At 40.7% G+C, this 19,188-nt stretch overlaps 1 protein-coding gene and 1 pseudogene across 2 annotated transcripts in view; both read left to right on the top strand.

Moving 5' to 3' along the window:
- The window catches only part of SP1 (Sp1 transcription factor), a 44,110-nt gene that overhangs the window by 15,237 nt on the left and 9,685 nt on the right, over nt 1-19,188 (top strand). The window lies entirely within an intron of this gene.
- Nucleotides 5,368-7,395, top strand: LOC113921298 (annotated as a pseudogene). Its single transcript, XR_003519625.2, has one exon. The product of XR_003519625.2 is annotated as a peptidyl-prolyl cis-trans isomerase D-like (transcript).

Genomic DNA, 19,188 nt, shown 5'->3' with positions numbered 1-19,188 from the left:
CCCTCTCCCCGCTCTCACACATGGCGCTTTCTCTCTTGCTCTCTGTCTGTCTCTCTCTCTAAAATGAGTAAATCTTTGAAAAAAGTTCTAAGCATTAGTGGGTCAAAGGTTTTTATACATTTGATGTTTCAATACTTAACAGCTAAACTGAATTTAAGAAAGCTAGCAATTTATACTACCATTAATAACTAGTCTTTGCCAATATGTGTGTGGAGGGGAGATTCTTGCTTTAATTAGCATTATTTGAATATTAGGGAAATAAATATATTTCATTTATTATTTGCATTTTTTCTCGTGAGTTGCCTGTTTTTTTTTGTTTGTTTTTTAAAGATTTTATTTATTGATTTAATTGACAGAGAGAGACAGCGAGAGAGGGAACACAAGCAGGGGGAGTGGGAGAGGGAGAAGCAGGCCGAGCAGGGAGCCTGATGCGGGGCTCGATCCCATGACCCTGGGATCATGACCTGAGCTGAAGGCAGTCGCTTAACCAGCTGAGCCACCCAGGCGCCCCGTGAGTTGCCTGTTTTTATTTTAAACGTATTTTTTAATTTTTAAAGTAGGCTCCACACCCAGCTTGGAGCCTAATGCAGGGCTTGAACTCAGGACCCTGAGATCAAGAACTGAGCTGAGATCAAGAGTCAGATGCTCAACCGACTGAGCCACCGAGGTGCCCCTCGCTTTTTTTTTTTTTAAAGATTTTATTTATTTATGTTGACAGAGAACACAAGCAGGGGGAACGGCAGGCAGAGGGAGAGGGAGAAGCAGCTCCCCGTTGAGCAGGGGGGAGTCTCAGGATGCTGGGATCATGACCTGAGCCAAAGGCAGATGCCCAACCAACTGAGCTATCCAGGTGCCCCCCCCCCTTTTTTTTAAAGATTTGTTTATTTTAGAGAGAGACAGAGCATGATCCGGGGGTGAGGGGCAGGGGGGCAGATGGAGAGGGAGGAGAGAAACAGAATTCCTGCTGAGCATGGAGCCCGGACCCAGGGGTTCCATCTCATGACCCTAAGATCATAATCTGAGCCAAAATCAAGAGTCAGACGCATAACCAATTGAGCCAGCCAGGCACCCTTATATTTCACTTTTAAAGTGGTGATTTTTTTTTTTTTTAAAGATTTCATTTATTTATTCATGAGAGACACAGAGAGAGAGAGAGATAGAGAGGCATAGGGAGAAGCAGGCTCCCAAGGAGCAGGGAGCCCGATGCGGGACTCGATCCCAGGACCCCGGGATCACGACCTGAGCCGAAGGCAGACGCCCAACCATCTGAGCCACCCAGGCGCCCTAAAGTGGTGATTTTTTAATTACTGTGTAATATTTATCAAGTCGTTTGCCACAATTTCTTTCTTCTCTTTGTCAAATATTCTGATCGTTTGAAATTTTTCTATATTTTAAATATAGAATATAATAGAGCATACAGTTTTTTCATTTTGAGTCATTTACTTAGAATACATCCTTAGGAGTTGGTTTGCTGATTCATTCATTACATAATATTAAAAGAACAGAGAGCATAACATTTAAAATATATTAGATACAATATGTCTGAATTATCCATTGCCATATTAAGCAGAAGTTTAAGGAAACTAGTATAGGAAAAGGAGTACGCAGATGCATAGATGAGCACCTGTATATTATCATTGAGTAGCATTTCTTTTTTTCTATTTTTAAAAATCTATTTTTTAGAAAGATAGCACATGTGAGCTGGGGGAGGGGCAGAGGGAGAGGGAGAGAATCTCAAGCCGACTCCCCGCTGCACACAGAGCTCTTTGCAGGGGGGCTCAATCCCATGACCCTGAGATCATGATCTGAGCCAAAACTGAGTCAGAGGCTCACCTGACTGAGTCACCCAGGCGTCCCCATAGAGTAGCATTTTTGTCTTGTATCTTTTTGTGATACTGTCATTGGCAGTTTAAAGATGTGATGTGTTTTTGCAACACTAGGTATAAATGAGAGTATCTGCTTTTAGTACTTGCCTAGTAATCTAGATAAATTAAGACAAGGTGAAGTCTAGTTCTTACATTATAAAGTGACTTTAGAGTTTATGCTTAGGGAGGGTTAAAATATTAGCCCATAGTATATCAGATTATATAATTGTGCTATGGTCATTACTCATGTATAAACTTGGAGAAGCCTATCATTAAAAGGTACCTAACATGTAAGTGCTATTTACCTGGTCATTTCAGGGATTTTAGAATGGTGTGGATCTGAAGAATTACTTCTTTAGTTCAGATTTTTATGTATAATGTAATTTATGATTATAAATAGGTAAAGTTTGTGCATATGAATATTAATTGAGAAGATGAAAATGTGATGATAATTTGTTGGGATGGGGTTTTGGATGTTTCCCCCTCCTTTTTGGTTTCCATTGCGCTTTTTCTTTCTTTCTTTCTTTTAATTATTTATTTATTTAATCTCTGTACCCAACGACCTGAACTCACGACCCCAAGATCAGGAGTCACATGCTCTTCCAGCTCAGCCAGCCAGGCGCCCCTTGTTTCCATTACTCTTACTAATACTATAAATATTTAAAAAAAAATCTTATTCACAAAACATGATAGATGGCTATTACTGTTCATTTTTCTTCAGGCCCTACTAGAGAAATTAATCTGGTCTGGTTAGTGAGAGAGTCTCTAGGATACCTGAATTTATTTATTTATTTATTTTTAAAATTTTTTTTTAAAGATTTTATTTATTTATTTGAGAGAGAGAATGAGAGATAGAAAGCACGAGAAGGAAGAGGGTCAGAGGGAGAAGCAGACTCCCCGCTGAGCAGGGAGTCCGATGCGGGACTCGATCCCGGGACTCCAGGATCATGACCTGAGCCGAAGGCAGTCGCTTAACCAACTGAGCCACCCAGGCGCCCTGGAAAATAAGTACTTTAAATTCAGGTATCCGGGCGCCTGGGTGGCTCAGTTGGTTAAGCGACTGCCTTCGGCTCAGGTCATGATCCTGGAGTCCCGGGATCGAGTCCCGCATCGGACTCCCTGCTCAGCGGGGAGTCTGCTTCTCCCTCTGACCTTCCCCCCTCTCATGTACTCTCTCTCTCTCATTCTCTCTCTCAAATAAACAAAATCTTTAAAAATAAATAAATAAAGTACTTATTTTCCCTATGGTCATCTGTACTTTCCTTCAGCATTTTTTCATGGTTTTATCGTCACACAGCATCTCATTACTATATATATATATTTTTTTAATGTTTTATTTATTTATTCATAAGAGTCAGAGAGAGAGAGAGAAGAAGCAGAGGCAGAGGGAGAAGCTCCCTGCCTAGCAGGGAGCCCGATGCGGGGCTCGATCCCAGGACCCCGGGATCATGACCTGAGCTGAAGGCAGATGCTTAACCATCTGAGCCACCCAGGCGCCCCTCATTACTATATTTTATCCAGAAAATTCTCTGAAAACATGAAGCTTAATTGGCACAATTTCTCCTTTCAAATCTTTTTTTTTTTTAAGATTATTTATTTATTATTTATTTGACAAAGAGGGAGAGCGAGAGCAGGAACACAAGCAGGGAGAGTGGGAGAGGGAGAAGCAGGCTTCCCATGGAGGCGGGAGCCTGATGCGGGGCTCGATCCCAGGACCCTGGGATCATGACCTGAGCCAACGGCGACGCTTAACACTGAGCCACCCTGGTGCCCCACAATTTCTCCTTTCAGTGTTGTGTATTCAGAATGGTTATTTCTGCATTATTAATCAACTCCAAACTTTATTTATTTGTTTATTATTTTTTTAAAAGATTTTATTTATTTATTTGACAGAGAGAGACACAGCGAGAGAGGGAACACAAGCAGGGGGAGTGGGAGAGGGAGAAACAGGCTTCCTGCTGAGCAGGGAGCCCGATGCAGAGCTCAATCCCAGGACCCTGGGATCATGACCTGAGCCGAAGGCAGAAGCCTAACAACTGAGCCACCCAGGTGCCCCTCCAAACTATTTTTAATGAGAATCAAGTATTATTTGAATGCTTTGGTATGATTATCCTTTTTCAGTGGTAAATCTAATGGTTAGAAGCAAAATATTAAATTACTGTGCATTTCATTTTTCTTTGTTTTACAGCATTTTATTGGTGCTGTTTTAGAGATATTGGTGATTGAATTTGACACTACAGTTGTCCTAGATAAGTTCAAAATAACATATTGTGAGTTGTAAAAGTGTATAATACATAGATAGGGAAAAAACAAAAGTCACACTCAGCTCTTTTATTTTACTAATATACAGTGATTTATTGAGTGCCTTCTATGTGTTAGATGTAATGCTAACGGTATGCTTTATATCATTAGTCCAGGATAATCATACCCTTTTTGCTGATGAGGAAAGTAAGGCTCAGGTTACTTTGCTAGTAGTAAGTGGTGAAACCAGGATTCAGTCTAGGTTTGTCCAACTGCACCATTATAGTGCATTACGGTGTATTTAATGGTCCTGATTAATTTTAATTGTCAGAAGCTCCTAGTAATTTTAAAAGACCTGTTAATGGATATGAATGGACCAAAAGTCAGTCAAAAGGACCTTACTTGAAAGCCAACAAGGTTGGGGGCGCCTGGGTGGCTCAGTTAAGTGTCCGACTCGATCTTAGTTCAGGTCTTTTATTTTATTTTATTTATTATATTTGACAGAGCACGAGCTGGGGGATCAGCAGGCAGGGGGAGATGGAGAAGCAGGCTCCCTGCCAAGTAGGGAGCCCGATGTGGGGCTCGATCTCAGGACCCTGGGATTGTGACCTGGGATCATGACCTGAGCCAAAGGCAGACACTTGACCGACTGAGCCACCCAGGCACCCTGGATCTTAGCTCAGGTCTTGATCTCAGGGTCATGAGTTCAAACCCCATGTTGGGCTCCATGCAGGGTGTGGAGCCTACTTTAAAAAAAAGGAAGAAAGATAAAACCAACAAGATGGGGTACCTGGCTGGCTCAGTCGGAGGGACATGCAGCTCTTGGTATTGGGGTTCTGAGTTTGAGCCCTGCATTGGGTGTAGAGAATACTTAAATAAATAGTTAAAAATCTGAAAAAAATAAATAAAAACCAACAAGGGAGAAGTTGCATTCACCTCTTTTCTTCCTTCCTTCCTTCCGTGCAAAAAAGGTGGTTTTATTAAAGCATGGGGTCAGAACCTGTGGGCAGAAAGAGCTGCCTCATCTCTTCTTTAATCAGGAAAATGGTGGAGGCATGAATTAAGTCCAAAATTAAATTTTTTTTTAAAGATTTTATTTATTTATTTATTTGACAGAGAGCACAAGTAGGCAGAGAGGCAGGCAGAGGGAGAGGGAGAAGCAGGCTCCCCACTGAGCAGGGAGCCCGATGTGGGGCTCGATCCCAGGGCTCTGGGATCATGACCTGAGCCGAAGGCAGCCACTTAACCCACTGAGCACCCAGGCACCCCTAAGTCCAAAATTAATTTTAATTTTATTATTTCCTATTTGTTTTATCACTTTCTTGCTCTTAATAAACCAAATGACTATATTCTCTTAACCTTTATATCCCTCTCCTGTAGCTTTCCTCTGGAATGTATATATTATATATTTAAATAAATGAATTTTAAATCATACTAGTCTGAATAATAAGTAATTATAGCTAGTTTAGGAGGGATGTTAAAGTGAGACCGTTTCCCCAGGAAGTTATCACTGTGGTGAGAGTTGGGGGAAAGATATGACAATTCTAATTCATTTCTCGGTCTTAAAAAACAGTTTTCACTATGGAATGATGTTGACAGAGGTGGGAAGTCAGTGAAAGTCTTGGAATTTAGAAGAATTTCAGTATGTTACTAATAATGATTAAATTTTGAGATCTTTAGGTTTTTTTGGACACGGAAAATAGGGAAACCTGTACCTTTGGATTCATGATGGATAACATAAGACTAGAGTTTTTAGTAAAGAAGCATTACCAAAGCTGAAAAAAAATACCTGGTTTTGATACACATCTGAATTATACTTCCAAATGGTCCCATTTAAAGTTTGTGGATTTCTTCGTGGAGAAAGTCGCCTTTGGGTTGAGCTGCCGGTCGTTCACAAGGTTATTTGAGTTCGCTCCCAAGCACATCTGCAATTCAAAATGTCGCACCCGTTCCCCCAAACTAAGCCCTCCAACCCCAGTAACCCCAGAGTCTTCTTTGATGTGGACATTGGAGGGGAGCGATTTGGTTGAATTGTCTTAGAATTGTTTGCAGATACTGTACCCAAAACTGCAGAAAATTTTCGTGCATTGTGTACAGGAGAAAAAGGCATTGGACCCACCACTGGGAAACCTCCATTTCAAAGGATGCCCTTTCCATCGAATTATTAAGAGATTTATGATTCAGGGTGGAGACTTCTCAAATCAAAATGGGACAGGTGGAGAAAGTATTTATGGTGAAAAATTTGAAGATGAAAATTTCTATTGTAAGCATGATCAGGAAGGTTTATTGAGCATGGCAAATGCAGGCTGCAATACAAATGGTTCTCAGTTCTTTATCACAACAGTCCCGACTCCTCACTTGGATGGGAAACATGTGGTATTTGGCCAAGTAATTAAAGGAATGGGTGTGGCAAGGATACTGGAAAATGTAGAAGTGAAAGGTGAAAAACCTGCCAAATTGTGCATTATTGCAGAATGCGGAGAATTGAAGGAATGGGATGATTGGGGCATATTCCCAAAAGATGGCTCTGGTGACAGTCATCCAGACTTCCCTGAGGATGCAGATACAGATTTAAAAGATGTAAATAAAATTTTACTAATAACAGAAGATGTAAAAAATATTGGAAATACTTTTTTCAAATCTCAGAACTGGGAGATGGCCATTAAAAATATGCAAAAGTTTTAAGGTATGTGGAAGGTTCAAAGGCTGTTATTGAGAAAGCAGATAGATTGAAGCTGCAACCTATAGCTTTAAGCTGTGTGCTGAATATGGGTGCTTGTAAACTGAAGATGTCAAATTGGCAGGGAGCAATGGACAGTTGTTTGGAGGCTCTTGAAATAGACCCATCCAATACCAAAGCATTGTACCCTAGAGCTCAAGGACGGCAAGGATTAAAAGAATACGATCAAGCATTGGCTGATCTTAAAGCTCAGGAGATAGCGCCAGAAGATAAAGCTATCCAGGCAGAATTGCTGAAAGTCAAACAAAAGATAAAAGCACCGAAAGATAAAGAGAAGGCAGCGTATGCAAAAATATTTGCCTAGTAAGAAATTCAGTTTTACTTAAATATGCGTTGATTGTTATATAAAGGCAATAAGAAAATTTAAAGGTTTTTGTCGGTTATATATGATCCCTGATGTGTTTCCTTTGATACTCCAGTTTCCCATTGTTTACAGTTCAGGAATACTGAAAAGAGTTCACTCTTAATAAAACAGTGTTACAAAATAAATAAATAAATAAAGTTTGTGGATTGCCTTTCCCCCTTTTTTTCTTCTAAACCTCTTTGCTGGGAGGGTGGACTTTAAAAACTCCTATCTGGGCGCCTGAGTGGCTGGCTCAGTCAGTTAAGCATCTGCCTTCAGCTCAGGTCATGATACCCGAGTCCTGGGATCGAGTCCCGCGTCGGGTTCCTTGCTCAGCAGAGAGCCTGCTTCTCCCTCTGCCCCTCACCCCACTCTTGCTCTCTCTCTCTCAAATAAATAAAATCTTAAAAAAATAAAAATAAAAATATAAAAACTATATCACTTTGTTACGGTGACACCTACTGGTAAGAATCTTTGACATCATTGTGCTGATTGCCCCATACTTAAAGAAAACTCCCATTTACTGAGATGTGAAACACCAGTTGTTAAATCTATAAAACATTGTTAATAATAAAAGGGAGAGATATATAGGCTGATTTTTTTTTATTTTTTCACTGTGTATGTGTGTGTGTGTTGTTGTTTTTTAAGATTTTATATATTTGGGGCGCCTGGGTGGCTCAATCGTTAGGCGTCTGCCTTTGGCTCAGGTCATGAACCCAGGGTCCTAGGATTGAGCCCCGCATCAGGCTCCCTGCTTAGCGAGGAGCCTGCTCCTCCCTCTCCCACTCCCCCTGCTTGTGTTCCCTCTCTCGCTGTCTCTCTCTGTCAAATAAATAAATAAAATCTTTAGATTTTATATATTTGAGAGAGAGAGAGAGCAGGAGCAGAGGGAGGGGCAGAGGGTGAGGGAGAGGCGGACTCCCCACTGAGCAGGGATTCCCAACATAGGGCTAGATCCCAGGACCCTGAGATCATGACCCAAGCTGAAGGCAGACACTTAACAGACTGAGCCACCCAGGCACCCCTATGTATGGTTGTTGTTGTTGTTGTTTTTTTTTAAGATTTTATTTATTTATTTGAGAGAGCGAGAATGAGAGAGAGAGCACATGAGAGGGGGGAGGGTCAGAGGGAGAAGCAGACTCCCTGCCGAGCAGGGAGCCCGATGCGGGACTCGATCCCGGGACTCCAGGATCATGACCTGAGCCGAAGGCAGTCGCTTAACCAACTGAGCCACCCAGGCGCGCTGTTTTTTTTTTTTTTTTTTTAATTTTATTTATTTTTGAGAGAGAGAGAGAATGACAGAGAGAGAATGAGAGGGGTGAGGGTCAGAAAGAGAAGCAAACTCCCCACTAAGCAGGGAGGCCGATGCGGGACTCGATCCCGGGACTTCAGGATTGTGACCTGAGCCGAAGGCAGTCACTTAACCAACTGAGCCCCCCAGACGCCCCACCCCTGTGTATGTTTTTAATGATAAAAGTTAAATGATCATATTATAGAAAATATGAGAAACAGAAAGGAGAAAAACAAAACTAATAACTACTCCCCATCACAGTCAGCAATTTTGGTGTGTTTTCTTCTACTTTATTTAAATTTTAATATATATATATTTTTAAGATTTTATTTATTTGTCATAGAGAAACAGAGTGAGAGAGAGAGAGAGCATGCGAGCAAGCACAAGCAGGGGGAGCAACAGGCAGAGGGAGAGGGAGAAGCAGGCTCCCTGCAGAGCAAGGAGCCCGATGTGGGACTTGATTCCAGGACCCTGGGATCATGAGCTGAAGGCAGATGCTTAACCGACTGAGCTACTCAGGCATTCCTGATGTATTTATTTTTTAAGCATAGCTTTATTCTTGGCATGCATGTAATTTGTTCCTTGGTTTGTTCACTGATATGGCATAAGCATTTTTTCCAAGTTATTATACTTCAGTTAACCATAAATTTTACTGACTGCCTGGTATATTCCATCAGGTTAGTTAACACTTTGCTCATTTTTCCCATTTTAATCCTTTTTTTTAAGATTTTATTTATTTGCAATAGAGCAAGAGTGAGAGAGAGCTCACAAGCAGGGGGAGCAGCAGGCCAGGGGAGAAGCAGAAGCAGGCTCTCCACTGAGCAGGGAGCCCAATATGGGGCTCCATCCCAGGACCCTGGGATCATGACCTGAGCTGAAGGCAGACGCTTAACCGACTGAACCACCCAGGAGCCCCTCCATTTTTTATATTGCTGTTTTAAGGAATTTGTTGGATATCTGTTCAAATGACTTTTTCCATATTTGGATTTTTTCAATTAGGAATATTTTTATATACTCTGACCTTTCCCTAAAGGTTAAGTTTTTGTGTTTTTGCCTACTAGTGAGATTGAAGTTTTTCCTTCTGCTTGTTTACAAGTTGTATTAGTTGATTCGTCTGCTGGCACCATAATGATATTCTTAGGAAGTTGCCTGGGCTATTTTTTTAAATAAAGAAGTTTGTTGTTTTTAAAATTTGTTGAGGGGTGCCTGGATCGCTCAGTTGGTTAAGTGGCCCACTCTTGATTTCAGCTCCGGTCATGGTCTCAGGGTCATGGGATCAAGCCCTGTATTGGGCTCCACGCTGGGTGTGGAGCCTGCCTAAGATTCTTTCTCTCCGTCTCCCCTCCCCACCCCCACCCCCCCAAAAATAAAAATAAATAAAATAAAATTTGTTGAAAAACTTCCTCAAGCTCTTAGTTTTTTGTAATATAGTTTTCATTTTTATATGTCAAATGAACTGATCTTTGATGATAGTGATTTCTTTAATGAATTTTAAAATCATATAGAAATGCCTTTTCAAAAATTAATAATTATTTTCTTTACATTCTTTCTTTCTTTCTTTCTTTCTTTCTTTCTTTTTTAAGTAATCTCTACTGACTGAGCCAGCTAGGCACCCCTTCTTTTCTTCACATTTAAACTGTGTGTGTGTGTGTGTGTGTGTGTGTGTGTGTGTGTGTGTGTTTAACTCCCCTCCCTTTTATTTTTCATGCTTTATTTTTCAGGGGAAAATATGAAGAAGGCAACCTATCATTTAAAGAAACCAGTGTTAGTGTTTTGGAATTTCTTGCCAGGTTTTCTTTCTAGACATTTTTGTAAACCTTGAACTTTATCTGCCCAGAGTTATTTTTGAACTGTCAGGGCAGAGGGTATCTAAAGTTATTTCGAACGTGAGAGCTGTCTCTTCTGTTCATCTAGAACAAAAAAGGCAACTGGTGATACTACTTTCTGTCTTGTGTATTATCTCACTGCGTTTGGCTCGCTACAATTTAGCACATAAAGTTAGTGTGTGGAACACAGCAGATGTGCAATAAAGATTTACTGAGTTACGGGCACCTGGGTGGCTCAGTCAGTTAGGCGGCTGCCTTCAGCTCGGGTCATGATCCTGGGGTCCTGGGATCGAGTCCCGCATCCCGTTCCCCCTGCTTGTGCTTGCTGTCTCTCTCTCGCTCTCTGTGTCAAATAAAATCTTTAAAAAAAATTTATTGAATTAAAATTAATAAAATAAGTATTTTTCTTCTCCCTCCTTCTCTGGTGCCCCCCATCCCCTGTGCAGTATAGGTTGCTTCTTTTTCCTTTTCAGTTTTCACCTTTGAACATTTTTCTCCTCTTTTTTCCTCCTTCTCTTCCACCTGGGTGGCTCAGTCGTTAAGCGTCTGCCTTCGGCTCAGGTCATGATCCTCAGGTCCTGGGATCAAGCCCCACATTGGGCTCCCTGCTTCGCGGGAAGCCTGCTTCTCCCTCTCCCACTCCCCCTGCTTGTGTTCCCTCTCTTGCTGTGTCTCTCTCTGTCAAATAAATAAATAAAAAATCTTAAAAAAAAGGCATGTTTTGAACATAGTTTGCTATTTAAAACATCCTAATTGAGCTATAACTCATAAACCATACAGTTCACCCATTTAAAATGTACAGTTGAGTAGATTTTAGTATATTCACACAGTTGTGCAACTACCACCACAATCTAATTTGAGAACATTTTCATTACCCCTAAAAGAAACACCATGTGGCCCATTAGCTGTCCTTCCCTATTCTCACTTCTCATTCCCAGTCCAGGGCAGCCACTACTTGTAGTCTCTATAGATTTGCCAATTCTGGACATTTCATATAAATGGAATCATAACAATATGTGGTCTTTTGTGACTGGTTTCTTTCAGTTAGCGTGATGTTTACAAGATTCATACGTTGTAGCATGTATCAGTACTTCATTCTTTTTTATTGCCAAATAGTATTTCATTATGTAGATATACCACATTTTGTTTATCCATTCATCAAGTTGGTACATACTTGGCTTGTTTTTACTTTTTGGCATTATGAATGTGCTGTTATGAACATTTGTGTACAAGTTTTTGTATGGACATATGTTTTCATTTCTCTTTGTTATATACCTAGGAGCGGAGCTACTAGGTTAGATTCAATTTTTAATGAGTTCCTTTGTATCTTTGAAAGATCTTAAAAATACAGTAGTCTCACCTTACCTGCTGGGGTTACGTTCATCCTCCAGTGGATGTCTGAAACTGTGGATAGTACCGAACCCTAAATAAACTGTTTTTTCCCTATACATGCATATCTATGATAAAGTTTAATTTCTAAATTACTCACTGTAAGAGGTTAATAACAATAACTAATAATAAAATAGAGCAGTTACAATAATATATCATAAAGTTACATGAATGTGGTTTCTGTCACAATATCTTATTGCAAAAAATACATCTTATTGTACTGTATTCACCCTTTCTGTGATGATATAAGATGACAAAATGTCTACATGATAAGATGAAGTAAAGTGAATGATGTGGCATTGTGACATAGTGTTAGGCTGTAGTTGACCTTCTCACAATAATGTCCGGAGGATCATCTGCCTCCAACTGTGATTGACTGTGGGTAACTAAAACCACAGAAATAGAGTCTGCAGATAAGGGGAGACGACTGTATTTATCACTTCTCTTTTGTTCATATTCCTGGCAGTCTTGCTATTTCATTTATGCCGCAGAAACTTAGAAATTCCCTGTATTCAGCCATTAAATTCTGACTGTTCTTACTCCTAAATATTTTTTATTCATGCCTTTCTCTTCATTGGAACCACAGCCCCACTTGTTTTTTTTGTTTTGTTTTTATTGCTGTTAAGTAGGCTCCACACCCAGTGTGGGGCTTGAACTCGTGATCCTGAGATCAAAAGTCACATGCTATATCGACTGAGCCAGGCAGGCACCCCTCACAGCCCTGCTTTAGGCCTTTATTATCTTTCACCATTATCAAATGGAGTAGCCCAGAACATTCTACTTTTCTTTTTTCTAATACTCCTCCTTCCAACTCTTATATTCCTTTTACCAGAGCATGTTATTAGTACTTTATTTTATAAACCATAAGGCAAATATTATAGTTGATTTAATTTTTTATCTTCCCAGTAAGATAGAACCTCTGTAATGGCCAGGATTCTATCAATCCCAAGAGCTTAATACAGTATTTGGCGCATGTCCTTCCTTATTCCTGGACATATACTTATTGGGTTAAAAGAATTGTCACATTTTTTTAAAGATTTATTTATTTATTTTATTTTATTTTATTTTTTTAAAGATTTTATTTATTTATTTGAGACAGAGAGAATGAGAGAGAGAGAGCACATGAGAGGGGGGAGGGTCAGAGGGAGAAGCAGACTCCCCGCTGAGCAGGGAGCCCGATGTGGGACTCGATCCAGGGACTCCAGGATCATGACCTGAGCCGAAGGCAGTCGCTTAACCAACTGAGCCACCCAGGCGCCCAAGATTTGTTTATTTATTTTAGAGAGAGCTTGAATGGGAGAGGGAGATTCTTTTTTTTCCCATTTTTAAAAAAATTTAAGTTCAATTCATTAACATAATATATTATTGGTTTCATAGGTAGAGGTCAGTGATTTCATCAGTTTTATATAATACCCAGTGCTCATTACATCATGTGTCCTCCTTAATGTCCAGGGAGAGAGATTCTTTTTTTTTTTTTCTTTAAAGGTTTTATTTGACAGAGACACAGCGAGAGAGGTAACACAAGCAGGGGGAGTGGGAGAAGGAGAAGCAGGCTCCCCGCTGAGCAGGGAGCCTGATGTGGGGCTCGATCCCAGGACCCTGGGATAATGACCTGAGCCAAAGAGAGACGCTTAACGACTGAGCCACCCAGGCGCCCCAGGGAGAGAGATTCTTTTTTTTTTTTTTTTTTAAAGATTTTATTTTATTATTTATTTGAGAGAGAGAGAATGAGAGATAGAGAGCACGAGAGGGAAGAGGGTCAGAGGGAGAAGCAGACTCCCCGCAGAGCAGGGAGCCTGATGTAGGACTCGATCCCGGGACTCCAGGATCATGACCTGAGCTGAAGGCAGTTGCTTAACCAACTGAGCCACCCAGGCGCCCGGGAGAGAGATTCTTAAGCAGACTCTGCGCTGAGCATGGAGCCCAACTTGGGGCCCCCATCTCATGACACTGAGATCACAACCTGAGCTGAAACCAGGAGTCAGCTTAACTGACTGTGCCACCCAGGTTCCTGTTTTGTTTTTTTCTAAGTAGGCTCCATACTCAGTGTAGGGCTTGAACTCACGACCCTGAGATCAAGAATTGCATGTGCCAGCCAGGCGCCCCAAGATTAGTCACATTTTAAAGATTTGTTCTGGGGCGCCTGGGTGGCTCAGTTGGTTAAGCAACTGCCTTCGGCTCAGGTCATGATCCTGGAGTCCCTGGATCAAGTCCCGCATCAGGCTCCCTGCTCAGCGGGGAGTCTGCTTCTCCCTCTAACCCTCCCCCCTCTCATGTGCTCTCTTTCTCTCTCTCAAATAAAATCTTTAAAAAAAAAAAAATCAAAAAAAAAAAAGATTTGCTCTGTGTTGTGCCACAATGCCTAATATACACACCATGCTCATTCCCTGCTATACACTTTAGTGCACTCATGCTACTGGGAGTTGTCTGAAAGTGTTTATCTTTTTGTGTTGTCTCTACCATCACTTTTCAAAAAATCATTCATTTGAATATCTGTCCTGGATCTGATGATACCATGTTTTGAAGTTCACCTCTCCACATCCATCTTCTCCCTCTTACTCTACCATCATCCTACACACCATGTTCTACTCCTCTACATTCCTTCACTCTGGTCCTAGTGTTCTCTCTTCTTGGAACACCTTCCCTTGCCGACATGTTTCACCTGGCTAATTCCTATGTATTCTTTAAAGTTTGGCCGAAATGTCAGCTCCTCTAGGAAGTAAACCTTCTCCGAAATTCTAGACTGGGGAGATTACCCCTTTCAATACCAGAACATCTTTGGAATGGCTTTTACTATAACATTTATCTCACTATTTTGAAATTACCTGTTTTTCTTTTCTCTAGGGAACTACAAATTCTTCAACAGCCAGTACTATTTCTTTGACTCCTCAAAGCTTAGTATAGTACCTGGAATAACAGAAAATAAATAATTGGTAAACATTTCTACAACATACTTTTTAGGGAGTCCACGTGGTATAGGACACTATACGGATACACTCTAAAGGAAGTTATATATGGTAAAGCCTGTAAATTGTGTGTGTGTGTGTGTGTGTGTGTAAAATATGCTGTAATAACTATAATCAGGAAAGATTTAATGTGGAAAAAATGAGTTTAGAAGCAAGGTTATGTGGGTTTGTATCGAGCACAAATTACTAATGAATTAGCAAGGGCTTAATGTTTTGGAACAGGAGGAAATAAGTTTCTGTTATCTGTTCTTTATTCTTGTGTGGTCTAATTTAATAAAAAAGTATTAGAATTTTTTTTGTTAGATGCTTATCCACTTACAGTTCTGGGAGCTGGACAAAAAAAATTAAAGGCTCTTACCAATTTGACACACAAAAAGTAGTGACACAAAATCCTGGTAAGATATACTGAGGTATATCTGTATAATTCAGAAAAACTGATAGGCCCAGCATACTCATGACGTACTTTAAAAAATAATTTCGGGGCGCCTGGGCGCCTTAGTCAGTTGAGCGTCCGACTCTTGATTTTGACTCAGATCATGATCTCAGGGTTGCGTCAGGCTGTGCTCTGGGTGTGGAGCCTGCTTAAGATCTCGTTCTCCCCTCTGCCCCCCACACGCACACGCAGGCTTTATCTTTCTCTCAAATAAATAAATCAGTCTTTAAAAAATAATTTCCCTTTTTTTTTGGAGTTAGGGAATGCATATTTGGCTGTATATACCAGAAAACCTATTACAGTGACTTAACCAGGTGTGTGGGTGCTTATTGTTTTTATGTAACATGAAGTCTGAAGGTAGTGAGTCCAAAGTTCGTGTGGCAGCTCAAGGTAACAGTAGGAACCCTCGCTATGTTTACTTTTGCCTTAGTGTGGCTCAGTTGCCATGCTTGCAAGGCATTGTGTCTTCTTTCCAGACAGGATAAAGGAGGGAAAGGTGAAGCTTGATAAAGGAGGAAGCAAGCTTAGTTCACATTTATTTTTTTTAAAGATTTTATTTATTTGAGAGAGAGAGAATGAGAGATAGAGCGCACGAGAGGGAAGAGGGTCAGAGGGAGAAGCAGACTCCCTGGTGAGCAGGGAGCCCGATGCGGGACTCGATCCCGGGACTCCAGGATCATGACCTGAGCCGAAGGCAGTCGCTTAACCAACTGAGCCACCCAGGCGCCCCTGAGTTCGCATTTAAAGAGCTTTCTTGAAAGTCTTACCTAACAGTAATTTTGTTTTACAGCTGATGGGCTAAGACCTTGTCATTTGCCTACTTCTTATCTGCAAGGGTATCTGGGAAGGGGAATATATGTAACCTGGCACTCTTGTTAGCCTGGCTTTTAGGCAGGAAGAGGAAGAGAATGAGAGAGAATGAAAACTGGAACAAGTAGTAGTATCTGCTGTTGAGCACCATAGCGTAATATACATGCTTACCTATACCACTGAAACAACCACAAATAGAGAATGAGGATTCCACCTAAATAATTATTTTATTTATTTACTTTTTAAAAGTAATCTCTATGCCCAGAGTGGGGCTCCAACTCATGACCCTGAGATCGAGAGTCACATGCTCTTCCAACTAAGCCAGCCAGGCGTCCCAAAGTAAAATACTTTAAATTCAAATTAGAGGGGCATCTGGATGGCTCAGTCGGTTGGATGCCTGACTCTTGAACTGGGCTCAGGTCTTGATCTCGGGGTTGTGGGATCGAGCCCTACAGAGGGCTCCTTGCTCAGTAGGGAGTCTGCTGGAGATTCTCTCCCTCTCCCCCCCCCCCACCCCACACTTGCTCGCTCTGTTTCTCAAATAAACCTTTAAAAAAAATAAATTCAAATGAGAAGATCGGGGTGTCTGGCTGGCTCAGTTGGTAGGGCATGTGACCTTTGATCTTGGGGTCGTGAGTTCAAGACCCACATTGGGTGTGGAGCCTACTTACTTACTTAATTAATTCAAATGAGAAGAATCTCAGAAATGAGGTGTTTGAAGAAAAGAATTTGAAAAGAGAAGTAATAGACCTTAGGAAAAAATTAGAAATAAGAGAAAAAAATTATTTCAGAAATAAAGGTGAAACTAAAAGGAACACATAAATGAAGAAGCACAACAGGTAATGACTCAATAAAATAAAAAGTAAAAATTTTTTAACAAGGTAGATAGAACCTTTTAAAAATCAAAAAAAGAAGTAAAAGGGATTGAGAAAAAACTGCTACAATAGTAGGCAAAGAGGGGCACCTGGGAGGCTCAGTGGGTAAAGCATCTGCCTTTGGCTCAGGTCATGATCCCAAGGATCATGCTGGGATCGAGTCCAGCATCAGGCTCCCTGCTCTGCGGGGAGCCTGCTTCTCCCTCTACCTGCCACTCCTGCTTGTGCGTGCGCGCTCTCTGTCTTACAAATAAAATCTCTTTAAAAAAAGAAAAAACTAACATTCATACTAACAGAGTCCCCAAGGAAGAAAATAACCAAAGCCATGGGACAGAAAGAAAACTTTGTGAAAGTGTGTCTGGGGAGATTGATTCAGAATGGCCAACACAGAGACATAGTTAGTAAAACTGACGGACTTTAAGGGCAAAAAAAAAAAAAAAAAAATCATTTGGGCATCCTAGTAAAAAAAGACCTACTAATCACTTAAAAAGGAAGGAAAATGGACTGTCACTAGACTTTTTTTTTTTTTAAGGTTTTTTTATTTATTTGACAGAGACAAGAGAGGGGGAACACAAGCAGGGAGAGTGGGAGAGGGAGAAGCAGGCTTCCTGCTGAGCAGGGAGCCCGCTGCGGGACTCGATCCCAGGACCCTGGGATCATGACCTGAGCTGAAGGCAGGCACTTAAGGATTGAGCCACCCAGGCACCCTAGACTTTTTTTTTTTTAAGATTTATTTTTTTAGAGAGAGATTGGGGGGGTGGGGGCAGAGGGAGAGGAGAAGCAGACTCCCTGCTGAGCAGGGAGCCTAATGTGGGGCTCGATCCCAGGACCCTGAGATCATGACCTGAGCTGAAATCAAAGAGTCATCTGCTTAACTGAGCCACCCAGGTGCCCCTTGTCACTAGACTCTTGATAGCATGTTTAGTGTCAGAATGCAGTGGATTAACATTTAAGAAAATCAGTGAAATAAAACATGAACCAAGAATTTTATATCCAGACAAATAGACCCCTAAGTATAAGAACCACAGACAGTTCATTAAAGATTTATTTATTGGAGGGGGGGCAGAGGGAGAGAATCCCAAGCAGATTCCCCGCTGAGCACAGAGCCTGATGCAGGTCTCAATCTCACAGTCCAGAGATCATGACTTGAGCCAAAGTAAAGAGTTGGACGATTAACCAACTGAGCCACCTAGGCACCCCATACCACAGACAGTTTAACAGTAACATGTAAGAATTGAAGAAATAGGGCGCCTGGGTGCCTCAGTCGGTTAAGTGTCTGCCGTTTTTTTAGTTCAGGTCATGATCCCAGGGTCCTGGGGTTGAGTCCCACATTGGGCTCCTTGCTCAGTGTGGAGCCTGTTTCTCCCTCTCCCTCTGCCTGCCACTCCCTCTGGTTGTGCTCTCTGTCAAATAAATAAATAAAATCTTTAAAAAAATTTAAAAAAATTGAAACAGTGTTCACATGATCCCTTTGTATGGAATCTACTAGAGCTTCAAATAACTAAAATAACTAGAGAACCAGACTGTGGTATCTAAATACTAATTTCCAGTAAGAGAAACTAGGGATATTAGGAATAGTTGAAGAAATACCTGATTTTAGATCTAGAGTAGGAAATTAATATTAAATGTGGGATATTTTGTCAAAGGACACAAGAGTCAACATAAGTTTCTGTGACCAACTATAAGATCGTTTGAGCATCAATAAGAACAAAAACCACATGGATTGAAACATCAAATAAGTTTAAATCCTGAGTTCATACATATTGATGCAAAAAGGACTGGATGCAGAGGGGTATGAGGGAACTATTTGAGATGATAGAAATACTCTATATCTTGATTAAAAGGTTACACTACTTACTGTGTACATTTATCTAAACCATGGTTTTTCGGGGCACCTGGGTGGCTCAGTCGTTAGGCGTCTGCCATCGGCTCAGGTCATGATCCCGGGGTCCTGGGGTCGAGCCCTGCATCAGGCTGGCCTGCTTCTCCCTCTCCCACTCCCCATGCTTATGTTCCCTCTCTCGCTGTGTCTCTCTCTGTCAAATAAATAAAATCTTTTAAAAAAATAAACCATGATTTTTCAACCTTAGTAACATTGATATTTTGTTTAAAGATTTTTTTCTTTTAAATTTGTATTATTATATTAATTATAATTATAAATTATGTTAATATAAATATAATATATTTTATATATTATATAATATATAAATATAATTAATATGTTATATTAATATATCTATTTATTTATATATATCAAATATATAAAATCTTAAAAAATTGCATACTCTTCCAACTGAGCCAGCCAGGCACCCCAACCAACTTGATTTTTATTTTTTTTTAAAGATTTTATTTATTTACTTGACAGAGACACAGCGAGAGAGGGAACACAAGCGGGGGGAGTGGGAGAGG

The sequence above is a fragment of the Zalophus californianus genome, chromosome 9, assembly GCF_009762305.2.
Source record: "Zalophus californianus isolate mZalCal1 chromosome 9, mZalCal1.pri.v2, whole genome shotgun sequence".
Classification (NCBI taxonomy): Eukaryota; Metazoa; Chordata; class Mammalia; order Carnivora; family Otariidae; genus Zalophus; species Zalophus californianus.
The sequence above is the reverse complement of the archived record's forward strand: the minus strand, read 5'-3'. Positions and strand labels throughout refer to the sequence as shown.